General features: G+C 35.1%; 1 protein-coding gene across 3 annotated transcripts in view; it reads right to left on the reverse strand.

Moving 5' to 3' along the window:
- ASCC3 (activating signal cointegrator 1 complex subunit 3) overlaps positions 1–10,584 on the reverse strand; it is a 409,213-nt gene extending 398,629 nt beyond the window's left edge. For 2 of the 3 annotated variants that reach the window (XM_081294720.1, XM_081294718.1), the window contains exon 1: positions 10,241–10,583. The gene's annotated coding sequence lies outside the window, so the exon portion shown is untranslated. Of the gene's footprint in view, positions 1–10,240 lie in introns of all 3 variants that reach the window. The other variant, XM_081294719.1, reaches the window with a different exon arrangement.
- Between the last annotated feature and the right edge of the window lie 6,484 nt (positions 10,585–17,068).

Raw genomic sequence — 17,068 nt, forward strand, 5'->3', positions numbered from 1 at the left:
TCTCATTACAAAGGTTCAAGGAACATAGGCTGAAAAATTTATTTGACTCAAAAACTCTGAATACATCTTCTCAAGAGATACATTCTTAATACCAAACCAAAACTCTAGTGATGCTCAGCCTTAGATGTTGAGAAGGAAAGGGTTTTCCTGACTTTATAGTCCTCCGTGACACAATTATATAGAGCACCATTCCTTTCCTGAAGCATTTAAAAATTTGGTTCATTTTTACTCTCAGTGTTACTCCAAATTTAAGATATGATGACCTTAGTTTTTTATTATAAATAGCTCTAATACCAATACCATATAAGAGGTTGACACATACATGGTGATAATGAAAGAAATGTCTACCTCTGCCTCTCAAATATAGAAAACTGGAAGCCAAATTTTCATAAATTAGGACTCAAATGAGGTTGCACAGTAAACAAGAAACAGAAAAACAGAGAACTAATTCACAGGGTATTACAAATTAGAATCCTCTCCTCCCCTCTTGGCTTCCTGGGCTGCTTTCCTCCTCCATACCCTTTCTTGGTGACCTTCTGACTCACCTCTAGCCCAGAACAATGGAGTTAGCTGTCAGTGGACTAAGACCTCTGAAACTATGAGCCCCAATTTAACTTTTCCTCCTCTAAAATTGTTTTTGTCAGTTTTTTTTTTTTTTTTTTTTGGTCACAGCAGTGAAAAAGCAGATTAAAACATACTTGATCTTCCTGAAAGGATGTATTGTATAACCTAAAATTACATGACATTCTAGTAGATTTGATATTTATGATGTAATTTATAATAAACTAATCATAGAAACAGGGTAATCTCTTCCGTTATATCAGTCAGAAATGTGCCTTGACAAATACAATCCATAGAAACACTTTCTGTGTGCCTCATTCTGAGCTGACATGCCATTTCCCTATCATACTCCATCCAGTTATAGCTTCCTAAACTGAAATCTTTGAAAAGGTCAAGCCCATTTTTCTCTTTCTTACATTTAAAAATTCTAAGCCATTTTTCTTTGCAACAAATTATAAATAATAAAACTGGGGGCAAAAAAAAAAAAGGTTTGCAGTTGGGGTTGGGGTTCAATGGTAGAGCACTTGCCTAGCATGTTTGAGGCCCTGGGTTCAATCCTTAGTTCCACATAAAAATAAAATAAAATAAAGGTATTGTGTCTGTCTACAACTAAAACAAAAAACTAAAAAAAAAAAAAAAAAAAAAAAAAAAAAAAAAAAAAAACAGGTTTTGTCAGTCATGAATAAATGATACCTCCTACTTTAAAAAAATTAATTACTAAAGAATCAACATGCTTTTAAAAAGTATCAAACATTAGAAACATATTTTTAAATTTACCTTTTTGTTTATTTGTTTTTAGTACCAGGGATTGAACCTAGGGGGCACTTAACCACTGACCCACATCCCTAGCCCTTTTTATTTTGAGACAGGGTCTACATGAGTTATTTAGGGCCTCACTGAGTTGCTGGGGCTGGCTTTAAACCTGTGATTCTCCTGACTCAGCATTCCAAACTGCTGGAATTATAGGTGTGTGACACTGTACCTGGCCTAATTCACATTTTGATGGCTTAAAAATTATAGAATGAAGCTTTAACAAACAGTAATGTCATGTATCTCTCTAAAGATAGCAAGTTAACATTTTTTATGGGGAAAATAATTGAATACTTGAAAATTTGACATACTTTGGTAACTTTTTAATAAAAATGACATCTGTATAGGTTAAACACTATGTTTTTCAATGTTTACAGAAATTTTCAAAAAGCATAGATCATAAATTGAATTATTAACTCAATGTATGTTGCATTCTCTCTCAAAGTACTTCTACAAAAATTATCTGTACTATCTAATGTCAGTAAGCTATCAAATCTAAGCACTCATTTGCATAAATGGCTTCTAAAACAGCTGACGACATTTGTCATCCTACTCTAAGCTTTTTTCCTTACTATATTAATCAATTCCATTTCTATCAGTCCTCGTCAGTATGCCTTGATTTATATCTCATTACACAGAAATATGTAGAAACATACATGAGAATCTCATATACCAGCTTCAAGGACTGAGGAGGAAAGAGTGAAGTGACAAAAAGGAACAAAAGCTGCTATTTTTTCAAAAAGAAAAATCCAATGCAAATAAAAGTTAATACTTGTTAAATCTGTGTATGCAGTAAAGTGTTAATATTATTTTCTGAAAATTTTCCATATTATTGAAATATTATATAATTAATCTTTAAGTAAACAGAGTCTAATAAGAGATAATGATTATGAAAGCATCAAACTAAATGTCTATAGGTTTTGAAAACATTTCTCTAAAAATTCTCAGGTTTATAAGAAACTAAACATCTGAATGTTGACCATCAGGAGGCTCTTTTAATATTCTCACCCATAATGCACTTCAATTTTGTACAAATCAATTCTGCCATTTCCAATCCAGAGTCCACTCTCCATTCTCTTTGGTATAAAAGGAGGAAGCAGACTTAATAGATAAATAAGCCTTTTTTGTTTTTCTTTTTAACATCCAAGTACATGCATGCCCCAAGAAACAGACTGATAACAGCAGCTTGAAAATTGCTTTTTGCTTACTCTTAACATGACCTCAAGGACAGGCATTCCAGTCTTACAAATCTGTATGTGTCCTTGGTTTCTATACTCTTCTATGTTCAGTTCATACTTTAAAGTATTCAGGCAAAGCAACATCAGTTTTTGTTGTTGTTGTTTGTTTGTTTTTTGGTTTGTTTTTTTTTTAAAGAGAGAGAGAGAAAAATTTTTAATATTTATTTTTTAGTTTTCGGCGGACACACATCTTGTTTGTATGTGGTGCTGAGGATCGAACCCGGGCCGCACGCAGGCCAGGCAAGCGTGCTACTGCTTCAGCCACATCCCCAGCCCCAGCAACATCAGTTTTTTGAAGTAACTCCCCCTTCCTGCTCTTCATTTATATGTGATTTCACTGCCAGGATTGAAAAACCCAAACACTAACAATATACTTTTGCATTTCCATTCTCACACTAAGAATCATAAAATCTTTACTCTAAACTGTAGTCGCCAGACTTAACAAAAACACAAATGTAAAGATAAATTTGAATTTCACATAAACAACTTTTTTTGGAAAATTTTAAAATACTCCATATTCTATAGCTCCTAATGATTTTAGTAAGTAAAAAATTATTTGTTATTCACCTGAAATTTAAATTTAACTCCATATTCTGAATTTTATTTGCAACAAACATTTAAAAATCCTTCCTTCACTTTACTAACAAATATGTCTTCTACATCTAAGAATTAATCCATAAGAGGGATCTCAGATTTCTGAATTTTTAAAAAGTTCACATGGGAAAAAAGGAAAGCAAAGTAAAAGATTAGTAAAGAATTATAAGAAAAATGCAAAGACTTAGGAAACAACAAGTTAATGAGGATGAAAGAGTAACCTCAAGATGGTAATCCAACCAAGGAAAACTATAATTTAATTCTCACAACAATCCAAAAAAGGTATTACTAAAATGTTCTTTATTCCACTTTTTATCTAGCACTGATCTAAAAAAAAAATGCATCTGATGATAGTTTTATAAATGAATTTGTTAATTTATTCAAGAAAAATTATTTAAGTCCTGGGAACAAATGATAAAAAGATACTGTGTTGAAACCATCCCCTCTCTCCTTATCTGTAATATTTTCTTCCTCATTAAATCATTCCCCAAACCTAAGAACATGCTGTAGTGGCGTTCATAATTTTAAAAATCTCTGCTTTACCCTCTTCAATTACCATTCCACTTTTCTACTTCCTATCTATAGCAAAAATTCCATTCCAATAAGGTTTTTTCCTCTACTATTTGAGCTATTAAAGTCACAAATAACCTCAGCATTGCTAGATCCAATGTTATTTCTCAGTTATTACAGGCATGGTGGTACATGCCTGTAATCTCAAAGATTCGGGAAGTTTAGGCAGGAAGATCACAAGTTTGAAGACAACCTCAGCAACTTAATGAGCCTCTGTCTCAAAATTAAAAGGAATGGGAATGTAGCTCAGTAATAAAGCACCCCTGGTTTAATCAGCAGTCCCCACACCCCAAAAAAGAAACAGATTTGGAATTTGTCCTGGGATTCCAACACAGAACACCCTTGGAATTTCCTGAATTATAGGAGTCTCTTCTTGTATTCATAGCAAGCCCTTGTTGATCATACCTGAGTTTATGACAATAAAGTGACAGGTTGGGCCAGTAACCTAAAAGACCAAGTAATTAGAAGGCTAGGAATTTCCAGCAACACCCACTAACCTCTGGGAGCAGGAGGTTGAGAAGCTGTCAATTAAACTCTGTACAACAAACTCTTGAAGAAGAAATGATGAACTCACATGTTGGTGAAACAACCTACCAGCTTGTAGAATAGCACACCACAACTCCAAAAGGGACAGAAACTCCTTGAGGTTGGGTCCCTTCTAGACCTTGCACTAGGCATCTCTTCATCTGTATCCTCTACAATATCCTTTATAATAAATAGATACAAGTAAAATGCATCCCCGAGTTCTTTGAGTCATTCTTGCAAATTTTTGAACTCAAACAATGTGTAATGGGAACCCTGGATTTATAGCAAATGAGTCAGATGCTTAGAAGGCCCAGACTTCTGATGGCATCTGAAGTGAGCCTTTAACTTGTAGGATATGAGGATAATTCCAGGTAGATAGTGACAGAATTAAATTTAACTGTAGGACATAACTGGTATCTGAGAATTGGTCAATGTAAAACAAAAATGCACACATGGTGTTAGAAATATTCTGTAAGTCTGTAGAGAAAGTCTGCTTCATAGCCTTCTATTTATTCTTCCCGTTTTCACTCTTAATTCCAAATATCTAGTTTCTGCATATAAACAAAAATGTTTTGTTTTGTTTGATTTTTTGTCTTTTTCCCCCCTTTATTTTAAAATACTTCTTTTTTGGATGTTGTTGTTTTTGTTGTTTTGGGTACTGGGGGAATGAACCCAGAGGCGCTTAACCACTGATCGACATCCCCAGCCCTTTTATTTTTTAGTTTGATACAGGGTCTCACTAATTTGTTTAAGGCCTCCACTAATTTGCTGAGGCTGGCTTTAAACTTGAGATCCTCCTGCTTCAACCTCCTGAATCACTGCCATACCTAGCTAGAATAACTCTTTTTTAAAACCTCACAAACACTGTTGCTCTCTTATCTGCTTAAAATCTTATCTCTGGATTATCTTCAAAGGCCTGAAGGAATGTTCTATGTTTTAATCTGACCTCATAAATGCTCCTCCTTGCTCATTATGGCAGCACATTGCCCTTCCTTCCAATGATATAAACATCAATTTCTCCTTTTGGAGATACCACATAAACAATTCCTTTGTTTCCTTCAGGTCTTTGCTCAAATATCTTACAGAGAAGACTATCTTAGTCATCCTATCCAATAACACCCCCCCCCTTGATCCTTCTCTGTGCCTACTCCACTTTACTCCACAGCACTTATGACTTCTTTTCCATGTTCATGTCCGCTTCATCCAATAGACTGTGAACTTGGCTCCCTGCAATATCCATAGCACTTAAAACAGTGTCTAAGGCATAGGAAGTCCTCAGTAAATTTTCATGTAATGAATGGATGGAGGAATTGACAGAAAGCACAAAGTGAAGACAAAATTGCCACAAAATGGGGCAGTATTTTACTTAGGTTCCTACACATCTATTTATATCATCTTCAAAAGACCCAAAAAATATTTTTTCACAGAAACTTGATTATTCAATCTTCTGAGATAAAATGTTTTACAAAGTAGAAAATATGCTCAAACATGAAAGAAAAGCTTTTATGCCTTCCCCCAAATCTAACGAGTTGTGATTTATTCAACTGATGATGCCATTCTTTCAAAGAACTCAAAATTGTACAAGTAGACAATTCCAAAATTAATATTTAGGCAAGCATTTTCATGTCTCAAACAATACAGCAGAAAAGAAAAAGTAAGGTTAAAAGAAAAGTCAATAGTTGCTAAACCCTAGGGCAGAGGTGGGCTAGGAAGGATAAATCACAGCAGATGAATAAAACAGCTTTTACTCATTTCACTGATACTTCTTAGCTGGTATTTCTACATGCTGGACAGCATGCTGGGTAGACCAAGCTAGCAAAAATCAATCTAGTGCCTACCCTTGTAAATACTGCGGGGAAAATCACCCACAGATTTGTATGAAGACTAAGAAGAAGACAGAAGGTGCAGAAGCACAAGCCTTCAAGGAATAAATAACGAAAAGGTCTATAAAGGAGATTTTGAATAGCAAGAGGCCAAAAAGACCAGAGAGAACCAGAAGTGTGATATCATCAAAACAAAAGGAAAAGAAAAAGAAAGAGGTAGTAATTAACCACGCAAAATATTACATGAGGTCAAATATCCATTGGATTCAGCATCTTATCAATGTTTTTCCAATATTCTGTTTTTTAATAAATAATGTATGAACACATTAGCTCTGAATAATTGGAGTGAAATCATCCACTCTTTAAACTTCCTAACAGTGTACTCATTTTCTTTCCAAGCTGATTTTCAGATTCAATGAATGAGTGACAAGGCCTTGCCTCAGGTCAGTACACTCAAGAGTCCTACAAAACCAGGAACCTCACACTGATCTCCAATAGATCATAAGTAATGTAGTTTTTGCTTTTTTCCCCAGTACCTTGTGTGGTTATTGGCCTATGCTTAGGAACTTAGTAAATATTTGCTAGATGATGTATATTCAGAGTAAAACCATGAAGCTACCCAAAAGTGATTTTTAGGCATTCCTTACCATTCCAATCCTCAGAATAAAGATAATACTATATTTTTGCAAAGCTTCCTTCACTCCTTGGAGAATGTTCAGTAAGACTCCTTAGTGTTAAAGGTACTACTCCAAAGCAGGCCTCATTTTAAAAATCCATTCAAATTGGAAAAGATATACTGAAATTATTTTGTAAATTGAGTTATCACCCCCAAATAAATTTCTTCTTCAAAATAATTTATGTAGAATTTTATAATTAAGTTTCTTAAATGAAGATAAAGGTGTGTTTATTTCTATTTATGCTTAAGAGAAGAATTTAACATCTTCATATCATTCCATTTGATTAGCCTAAGGGCATTCTATTCACTTTCAAAAAAAGAGTAAATAAAATTTTCCTAACTAGAGGAGCTATTTCAGCAGTAAGCATGAATTTCCTCTCTTGGAAAAAGGAATTTGCACTTTCTCTTATCAAATTCTATGTATCATATTTCTTAGCTACCCATAACTGAATACTTTGCTAGCCATTCACTTAATTTAAAATGACCTAACAAATCTTTGAAAATAGTAGAAAACATTAGCAACTGCTTCTCTATAATCCTGAGAAAAATTACTTTGCTTCTTTTGAAGTTCAGGTTTAATGAGACAGATAGTATCCTAAAGTAAGAGCTGTTGAGTTCATAGGTTTAAAGTAGAATTTACCCCAAAATACAAACTGTTTATAATCACTGGAGAGTTTCTTTCATATTTCTAGACACCATCGCTAGGAATTCTGATTCAGTAGTTTGGCAATCTTTGGTTTAGTGATTAAATAAGTAGGTGTAAACTTCTCCTTCTTCATATATAAATATTCACTGATCAGCAATTATCTTATTAAAATATATCCTAAAATCTCTTATTGTTAACTGTAAATTTCTTACTCGTTACTAGGATTTTTATTATGTGCCTCTCCAAATTTCAACCTAATTTTCCATGTTACTACTATAAACCTCTGATAATGAATGCAATTCCTAAAAATCCTCTTTGGAGAGTTAATCAGAGAAACAGAGGAAGATTAGCCAAAATATACTGAAACCAGCAAGATAAATGAGATTATATCTTGATTTTAAAAGCTCCCCAAGAATTAGTCTAGTCAGATAACAATGAGGAGAGGCAGAATAATATAGTATAAGTAAAATAAAAATAAGAAAAACTAAGTTCTGGTGCCATTTTTTGCTTCATGCATGGTAGAAAAACAGCCAACTTCTCTAGTATCAATTTTCTCATCAATAAAATGAAAGTGGTTTACAAAATGACTTCTAATGCCCCTTTCACATTTCAAAATCTAAACAGAATGCTCAAACATGAATTAAATTGTATTATCTTTGAATCAAAAGTTAGAGATAGCATAAAAATAGGAAAACTTGTAAAACATAGTGAGTAAATAGAAAAATGAAAACAAATAATAGATTTATCTTCATTTGTTCATCCACATGCAAAATGTAGGACTTAAATGAGATGGTACTTTTTTGTTCTGCTATACCTAGGATTGCTCTACCACTGAGCTACATCCCCAGCCCTTTTTATTTTGAGACAGTCTTGCTAAATTACCAAAGCTGCTTGGAACTTGTGATCTTCTACCTCAGCCTCCTGAGTAGCTAGGATTATAGGTACATACCACTATGCACAGCCTGAAAATTATTTTACATAGTACTTTTAATGTTTTCGTCCATGAAAAAAGTTTCATGGTATGTAATTTTCCATTTATGATGTTCATGTAAGAGCTTAAAATGCTTCAGATTTTGGATTTGGGGATTAGGGATATTTAATATGCATCTTACTCTCCTTGATAATTCTGTACTTTTTCTATCAATAAATGCTGATTTTGCTAAAATTTCAATTTCAGGTAGACATCTTCAAGTTGAAAACTATACCACCTCATATCACAACATATTTCATGCTGAAAGTGCTTATGTCAACTATCTCCTCAAGGAAGGTATTACTGAGTAATAAATTTATTTAGTTAGTCAACAGACATGTCCCTGAGAAATATGCTTTATGTTATTACTTATGTAAATCACAAGTTATTAACACATGGTAAATTAATCAGACCAATGTACAGAATGGAAAAATACTAATTTTTTTCTGGTAGATTTCCAATTGTGAACTTTATATTTACACCAACTTTGCAAAAAGAAAAACTTACTCCTCTTAAATGGCACACCACTAGCATGTATACTGTCTTTTTAACCAAAGACAACATCAACTAATGCTGTTCCTCTTTAAATGCAAGTTACACATAAACATCTATAATAGTATATTCTTGTAAAAAGCTTTGCCTTGATCAACTAGATATTCATGGTATGAAAAAGAACCCTTGTCAAGATTCACTCTTAAAAGGGTGCCACTACTATACAAAATTCCATGAGCACGGACTGTATCTTTATTTGCCAGATTTGCATATTGCTTGGCACATTTGAAGACATGAATGAATGAATGACAAAAAAACTGACAGGGATCAAGAAAGCTAAGTCATAAAAACTAAGTCACTTTAAGACAAAGCTTACCAAAAAAAAAAAAAAAAAAAAAGACAAAGCTTACTTAGCCTACACTTAACTGGCATCTCTAGGGATCATTTTCCTCATGTAAGACTATTATAACCATCATTAAAAATAAAGGTGTAACATGGACTGAAGCACAATCTAGACTAATATCAAAAGTGGAGTTCTCAACTTTTGTGCTTCCTTTTTGTGATAATCAGAAAAAAAATTAAACATAAAATCTGGTTATGGAGATATCTACTATTCAACCTAACCATAACTTGAGGTAAGACAGACTGAAAACATGATTATCAATTTTAACTGCCCATGTGATACCATTTATGTCAAACTTTTAATTGTCACTAAAATTATGTTTCTTTTAAACCAAACAATAACAAATACCAGAGCATTCTGAATTTCATTAATAAGTTAATTCATGATATGTAATCTATTTTTAAAAACCACCCTCATACCCGTGTCATCTCCCTAGCACACAAATTTGTTTGTTTCAAAATGTCATTCTAGACTCCTTAACTGCTAAATTCATCCACAGTTCACCATAGTAAATTCCTTACCCAGTCTGTTCACTTTTCAGTGTGTGTGCGCCAGGGGGTTGATATACCAGGAGGCAGATTTTCCTCCCAAAATCTAACCAAAGGAAACTCTCACCACGGCTTTGAAACCAAAATAATAATAATGAAAACAAACTACCCATACACAAGACACAAGAATAACCCCAAGTGGCCACGTTGTGGCCTTTACACCTGGGAAGTAAGTGGCACTTCTCATCCCCACCCCCACCTTCAAACTCCTGGACTGAGCAGGGATAGGTCCCAGCAGATGCGTCCCAGGCCAGGAGAAGGGTGACAGGTCTGGGCTTGCCCAGTCTGACTAAGGCTGGCCCAGGGGTCTTGCGGCCCCACCTCCCGCCCGTTCCCGACCGCTGCACCCCTCTCCTCCTCCCTCCCACTCCCCCACCTCCTCACCTCTTGGCCGCGCTCACGCGGTTCCCATCACTCCGCCCGCTCCTGCCTCCGCGCCTCCCTCCCTTTCGGTTTTATCTCTACTTCCAACGCCTGGTGGGGAGCGGAGGGCCGGGACCAGGATGCCGGTGGGCAGCTGCGCGTCCCCTCTCCTCCGCGCCCCACGCGGGCCCTTCTGAGGTCACTCCCAGTCACCGGGCACCACACACGAGGGCTGCCCCACCGAGGGACAGACGCGCAGACCCGGCAAGGAGTGAAGGCGCTGAGCCGGCGCGGGCCTACACGTCATCGCCCGCACCGGCGCCAACGTCGACACGTCGTCTCTGCTGCCCTCCGCCCCCGCCCGCGTACGCGCGCTGCCGCCCCGCCTCCCGCCCGCGCGGCTCTGGGGAGTGAAGGCCCGAGGCCGCGCTCCCAGGGAGGGCGCGCGCTCCGGGAGGGCGCGCGCTCCCGCGGATTCTGTGATGGTTCGAGTACCCGCACCAGGCCAAGCCTAGGGTCCCCTGCTCTCTACTTTTGAGTCTTTCCCTGAAATTGCTTCGTTTGGCCTCGTCTTCCAACCACCCACCTTTGGTGACTACATGGAGGAAATAATTCCTATTATAGGTGAAAAGAAGAGCAATATGAATGAATAACTGGGTAATTGCCACCGTCGTCAGGAACCAGAGCCCTCTGACTGCTGTACACTTTATACAACATTCTCTGTTCTCAAGTCCCACTTTCCCTAACTTGTAGATTCAGCTCAGTACTTCTAAAGTTACCTCTGCCACTCAATTCATTGGTCAGGGACCTCTGCCAAAAAAACAAAAGCCCAAAGATTCCTTAGCTCAGTTGAAAAGACAGGAAATGATTTTAAACTTACGTAAAGAACTGTGTGGTGTATGTGTGTAGAGTTCTGGACTAAACAACAAGGATGCAGTGATGTTATGAGTTGACGTGTTGTAATTCTCCTACTCCAATACCACTTCTCCCTTTGGTAATGTGTCCTGATGCCTAATTGAACTCTCTTATAGAGAAGCAGCCAATAAAGATCCAAATATACTCTTCACTTGCCAGACCACATGTGAAGTCCTAGTATTCAGTTCTAGATTGAGCATTTTAAAACCTCAGGAGGTTGGGGCTATGGCTCAGTGGTAGAGCGCTTGCCTAGCATGTGTGAGGCACTGAGTTCCATTCTCAGCACCTCATATAAAAATATTTTTAAAATAAAGGTCCATCAACAACTAAAAAATATTTAAAAAAAAAAGATCTCAGTCAAGTTGTAATTATTTGAGAGAAGTGAAAAATCATGAAGATAACTTGAAGGCATGAGGAGTATTGGTGGAATTTCAGAGGATTCCCCTTGAAGAGAGAAAGCTGCTAGATTATCTCCAAATACAAAAAGACCCATCAAGTACATTTGTTCTATGTAAAGTTCAAGGAAACAGATTTCAGATTTGGAGAAGATCCTCTTCTAGCACTAGCAAAAGAAGTATATATACCTTAGTATGTGTGAATATCTCCACCACTGGATTTATTTGTCTCCAGGGAGACCAAATGCATGTTTAATAGGCATTTGTTGCAGAAGAGTCCCATGTCAAGAGAAGAATTAGATGATAATTTTGTTAAAGTTATTTCCAACCTTGACATTCAATGAGTTCCTCATGAGGAAACAAGTTACCTTATAAAACAAATGTATCAAATAATGAAAGGAGGCCAAATGATAATGGCAGGTGCTTGACAGATAGATCCCATCAGAGTTCCAGAAGGTTAAGGAAAAAGGAAATAGAAAATAGACTACCTAGAACTTCCCCTATTTAAAATTGATGCTGGGAATGTGAATTATTTAAATTGAGACGCCAATAAGTGCAAAATGTAAATCACATTTCGAAGACTTGGAAGGAAAACAAATGTAAAATAAATTTTTATATTGATTGCATGTGAAAATAATATTTGGTACATATCAGGTAAAAAAATATATTAAAATTAATTTCATCAGTTTATTTTTCACTTTTAAAATATAGCTTCTGGAAAACTTAAAATTACATAGGTGGTTTGTATTATATTTCTTTTAGGAAGCCTAGTAGAAAATATACTTCAATGATCTCTAAGAACTGTCTTTGGTCTGTTTTTAGGCCCAGGAGTGTTTCCCAAATGCTAATGAAAAGCCACTCTAATGCAGATGGGCTCTAATACAGAGGAGGAAGATGTTCCAGAAACTATGGCATAAGCAAAGCCCCAAATCAAGACTGCACATATTTTCAGTAGTAATGAGTAACCAATTTATCTAGAATGGTAGGTTCTTTTATTAATATTCTTGTAATATTCAGTTAACATATTAAATGTGCATATTGATAGGGTTCAGTGTTTTTCACATACAGTGTACACCAATCACATCCAAACCTCTTTAATCACAATTCTACATTCAGGTCAACTATTTTTAACTTTTGCATATGAAAGAGAATATGTATTACTTGTCTGGCTAATTTCACCTAAAATAATATCTTCCATATCCATCCATTTTGCTGCAAAATAAAGGATTTCATTTTCTTGGTGACTGAATAATATTCCAGTGTGCATATAAGCTATATTTTTATACATTCATCTGTTGATAGACACCTAGACTGATTCCATATCTTAGCTATTGAGAATATGGATATGATAAATATAGATGTGACAGTATCTCTTACGTATGTTGATTTTCTTTTGGATATATGCCCCAAAGTAGAATAACTAAATTACATGGTACATATATTTGTTAATATTTTTACAAACTTCCATACTCTTTTGCATAATGACTGTACTAGTTTATATTCCCACCAATAGAGCATATAAGAGTTACTTTATCTCTGCATCCTCACCAGCATTTGTTATTTTTTGGTTTTTGAGAATAAACATTCTAATTAGGATGTGATAATATCTCATTGTAGTTTTGATTGCAATTCCCTGATATCTAGTAATATTAAGAATTTTTTATACATTTGTTGGCTATTCGTATTTCTTCTTTTGAGAAGTGTCTGTTCAGATTGCCAGTTTTTTAATTGAATTGCTAGGGGGTTTACTTTAATTTTTTTTTTTAGTTCCTTACATATTCCTCTGTTAGATGAATCGTTGGCAAATATTTGCTCTCATTCTGTAGGTTCTTTCTTTACACTATTGATTCTTTCCTTTGAAGTACATCACCTTTTCAATTTGATGTAATTCCACCTTTCAATTTTTGCTTATATTTCTTGTCCTTTTGGGGTCCTGTCCACAAAATCATTGTCTGCACTATTTGTACAAACTGTTTCACCTGCATTCTAATAATATCCCAGTTTCAGTCTTACCTTTAGGTCTTTGATCAATTTTGAGTTGACTTTCATACAATAAGAGAAGCATCAAATTTCAGTGTTCTGCATATGGATATCCAATTTTCCCAGAACTGTTTGTTTGTTTGTTTGTTTATATTTGTGGTACTGGGGGATTGAACTCAGGGCCTTGTACATGATAGGCAATTGCTCTACCACTGATTTACATCCCCAGTTCTTTTTATTTTTTATTTTGAGAGGACTTGCTAAATTTTCCAGGCTGGCCTCAGACTTACAGTCCTTCTGCCTCAGCCTCCTAAGTAGCCAGCAAAAATTAATAACTAACAACAGTTAGTACCGAGAAAGTGAAAGCTTTTATGTTGGTAACACAGAGTAAAACTATTTTTGTTATGTTATTCAAGGAAAGCATCCTGAGAACTTGCTACTTGACTATACATCCTATAATAAAACATAGTAAAATCTGGTATTTGGCATTGCTGGCTCTGCCCTATATATATATCGCAGTTGTTTGTTTATAATTACTACATAGGAGAGAGAACTGGCAGACATCCTACTCACTAAAGGCAAACTGTATCAACTATCATTTATGCTTAAACACCAGAGGAAGAATTAATAGGAAAATCAGCATTGTAAAAAAGAAAAACAATGAAAAAAACTAACTTTAAAGAAAGCAAATATAATTCATGAAATAAAAAAGAACATTTTGAAGAATTCCAATTTATATATTCTGGTATTTGGGACATGCTTTAAGATATGAACAAAGTTGTCTGGAAAAAGAGCAACCATAGTATAAAAAAAGCTCTTAGACATTGATGGTACTACTTAAATTTAAAAAAATTGAAATACTAAATATTAAAGAAATCTTCGAGATCATAGCATACAAAGAAAGACACAAGTAGAAAATTTGAGAGAAAAGATTAACCAGGGACAGCCTATCTAACAGTTATAACATTCAAGTAGTAGAAAAGAAAAAATTTAAAAGTAAAAAGAAATAAGAAAATTATGTTGTTTTTATTTCTTTAATATAGAAGAAAATAAGTTTTCAGAATGGGGATATTTACAAGGAACTAGAAAATAGATGAAAAAAAGATTCTTATTTGGAGACATTATGATGTAATTATCATCATCATCATCATAATCAATCCCAAAAGTTTTTAAACATAAAGGACATGTTATCAACAAAGAAATGAGGATCAGTTCTATCAGTAACAATGAATACTAGATGACAATGACAGAGTATTTTCAAAGTTTTAATGACATATTTTTCAATAAAATTCTGTATTCATTCAAATTATCAATCAACCATGACAGCAAAAATAATGTTATTTCAAATAGAACATTATCCTCCTGGTGATTTTTTAGAATATCATTAAGCCATATACTCCAGGAAAACAAGGACAAATTGGGGTTCAGGAAAAAAATGCACCAGCCTTAGAAAAAGGCAAAAGGACAACCGTGCAGCAAGTCTAAAGATCAAACAGTGTAGACTACAGCAACAACATGGAGATTCAAGAAGTGAAGTATTATGTGGGGGGATTTAATAGAATAGATGGTAAGATAAAGAATTTTTTTAAAGTTGTAGTAAATCAAATAGTGCCAACATAAAAAGGGAAAGAGGGTAATTCCTCAAAGGAAATTTGGAAAGAATATTACCATGAAAAGTATAAAAAATAATACATATCCATGACTCCTAGTACTAAAAGGAAAAAAAAAACTAGCAAAGGAGAAAAAAAATAGAAGCTAAAGAGTTAGGAGATAATCAGAGAGTATATTAAAATATTTTCTAAGTCTTAAATAAAGTTAATTCCTATTTCAAATAAAAAGTATAAAGATTGTGTCTTTGGAAATGTAACTGATGATTTAGAAGTGATTTTAGTGAGCAGGTAGGATGGACATAGATGGCCATGTAAGTCAGCTTTCCATCACTATAACAAAATACCTCAGAGGATCAACTTAAAAGATGAATATTTATTTTAGCTCACAGTTTTTGAGGTTTCAGTCCATGGTCACTTTGGTTTTATGAGGAGGTAATAGGGAGAGTATGGTGGAGGAAGCTGCTTAACTCACTTTCAGCTGGGAAGTGAGAGAGAAAAAGAGAGGAGGAGATAGGGGTCCCAATATCTTCCTCAAGGACATTCCCCAATAATCTACTTCCTCCAGCTAGGCCCCACCTCTTAAAGTTTTCACCACCTCCCAATAGTACCACAGGCTTGTGAACAAACTTTTAGCATATGGACCTTTGGAAGACACTTAAAATCCAAAACATAACATTGGCAAATATGTGAGTAACTGAGAAGTAAGAAAAAAATAATGATAATTGGTTTTGTTCAAGAAATAAATCAGAAACACAAGACAATACACAGAGGAAATAACAAGAGTTCAGAAAAAAATGTGTCTGTGTGTTTGTTTTTAGATATAAAATAATTAAAATATTGATTATAGAAGTAAAGAATCTATAAGAAAGAGATGAGGTAAGCAAGGAAATCATAAGGTGAATGCAGACAAGGATACACTGAAGGGTGAAACTATTCTTAATTTTGGCAAAAGAATGTTTGCCTATGAGGCTGGAAGGAAGAAGTAGTGGATACTTGAAAATACAGGGAAGTTTAAGGAACTGAGGATCACATAGCTATAAACATTATATAGTTAAATATGTATGAAAATTATATTTCCTTTGTCAGTCTTGAAATTATTAATTTTTTGGTTTCAAATATGTTGGGGATGAGAGGACTAGAGGATAGAGGGGTAGAAGAAAAAGAGAAAAAAATACTCAAAGGAAGAAGCCAGGATTGTTTGTAGTTTTAGAGATCTGTATCTTTCCTGCTCCTCTTCTCATCCAATAGGTGGGGTTATCTGTTGTTAGCTGGTACCTCTGCCCTCAGGATGGTGGAGGTAACCATCACATTATAGTCAACTTACAACCATGACCTTATTCCAAGTAGAAGTCCAAAAGGAAAAGGAGGAAAAAACCAAACAACATGCTTTGAGAACAAAAGTTGAAAGTATACCTATGACTTACTCTTCAACCCCAGGGCTGTAAAGGCCTAGCATACTGTTTTCCAATCTCAAAGAGAGAATTTGGAGGACTCAATGGAGAGGTTTTGGACATTTTATTATTTATTTACTCCTTGGCAGCATTGAGCCAGGATACAATGGAGGGCTGTGCCATGCCTGGATACTGGAGGAATATATAGGATAGATTACATGCCTGCTGTGCAGGTGGCTATCTTCAGATATTTTATGAGTATATTCCTTTACTTTACAAACCAGCTTTCTGTCTTCAGGTAACAAGAGGTGTGGTCTGCTCCCTCTCTCCCTTTCCCTCAGTACCACATTTATTTTTAGAGAACGTCTTATCTCACTACAAGCTTTCTGAGGCACTGATTAGTGTTTAAACCAATACTTACAGTCTATTTATCAGACTTTAATCATATGATCACACTTAGTTGCAAGGAATGATGGGAAATGTAGTTCTTATTGTAGTCAGTTAATACAATACACTTGGCCCTTTATAGTTGTGGTTTCCACATCTGTAGATTAAATC

The sequence above is a fragment of the Spermophilus citellus genome (genome assembly GCF_964194105.1).
Source record: "Spermophilus citellus genome assembly, chromosome: 5".
NCBI lineage: Eukaryota > Metazoa > Chordata > Mammalia > Rodentia > Sciuridae > Spermophilus > Spermophilus citellus.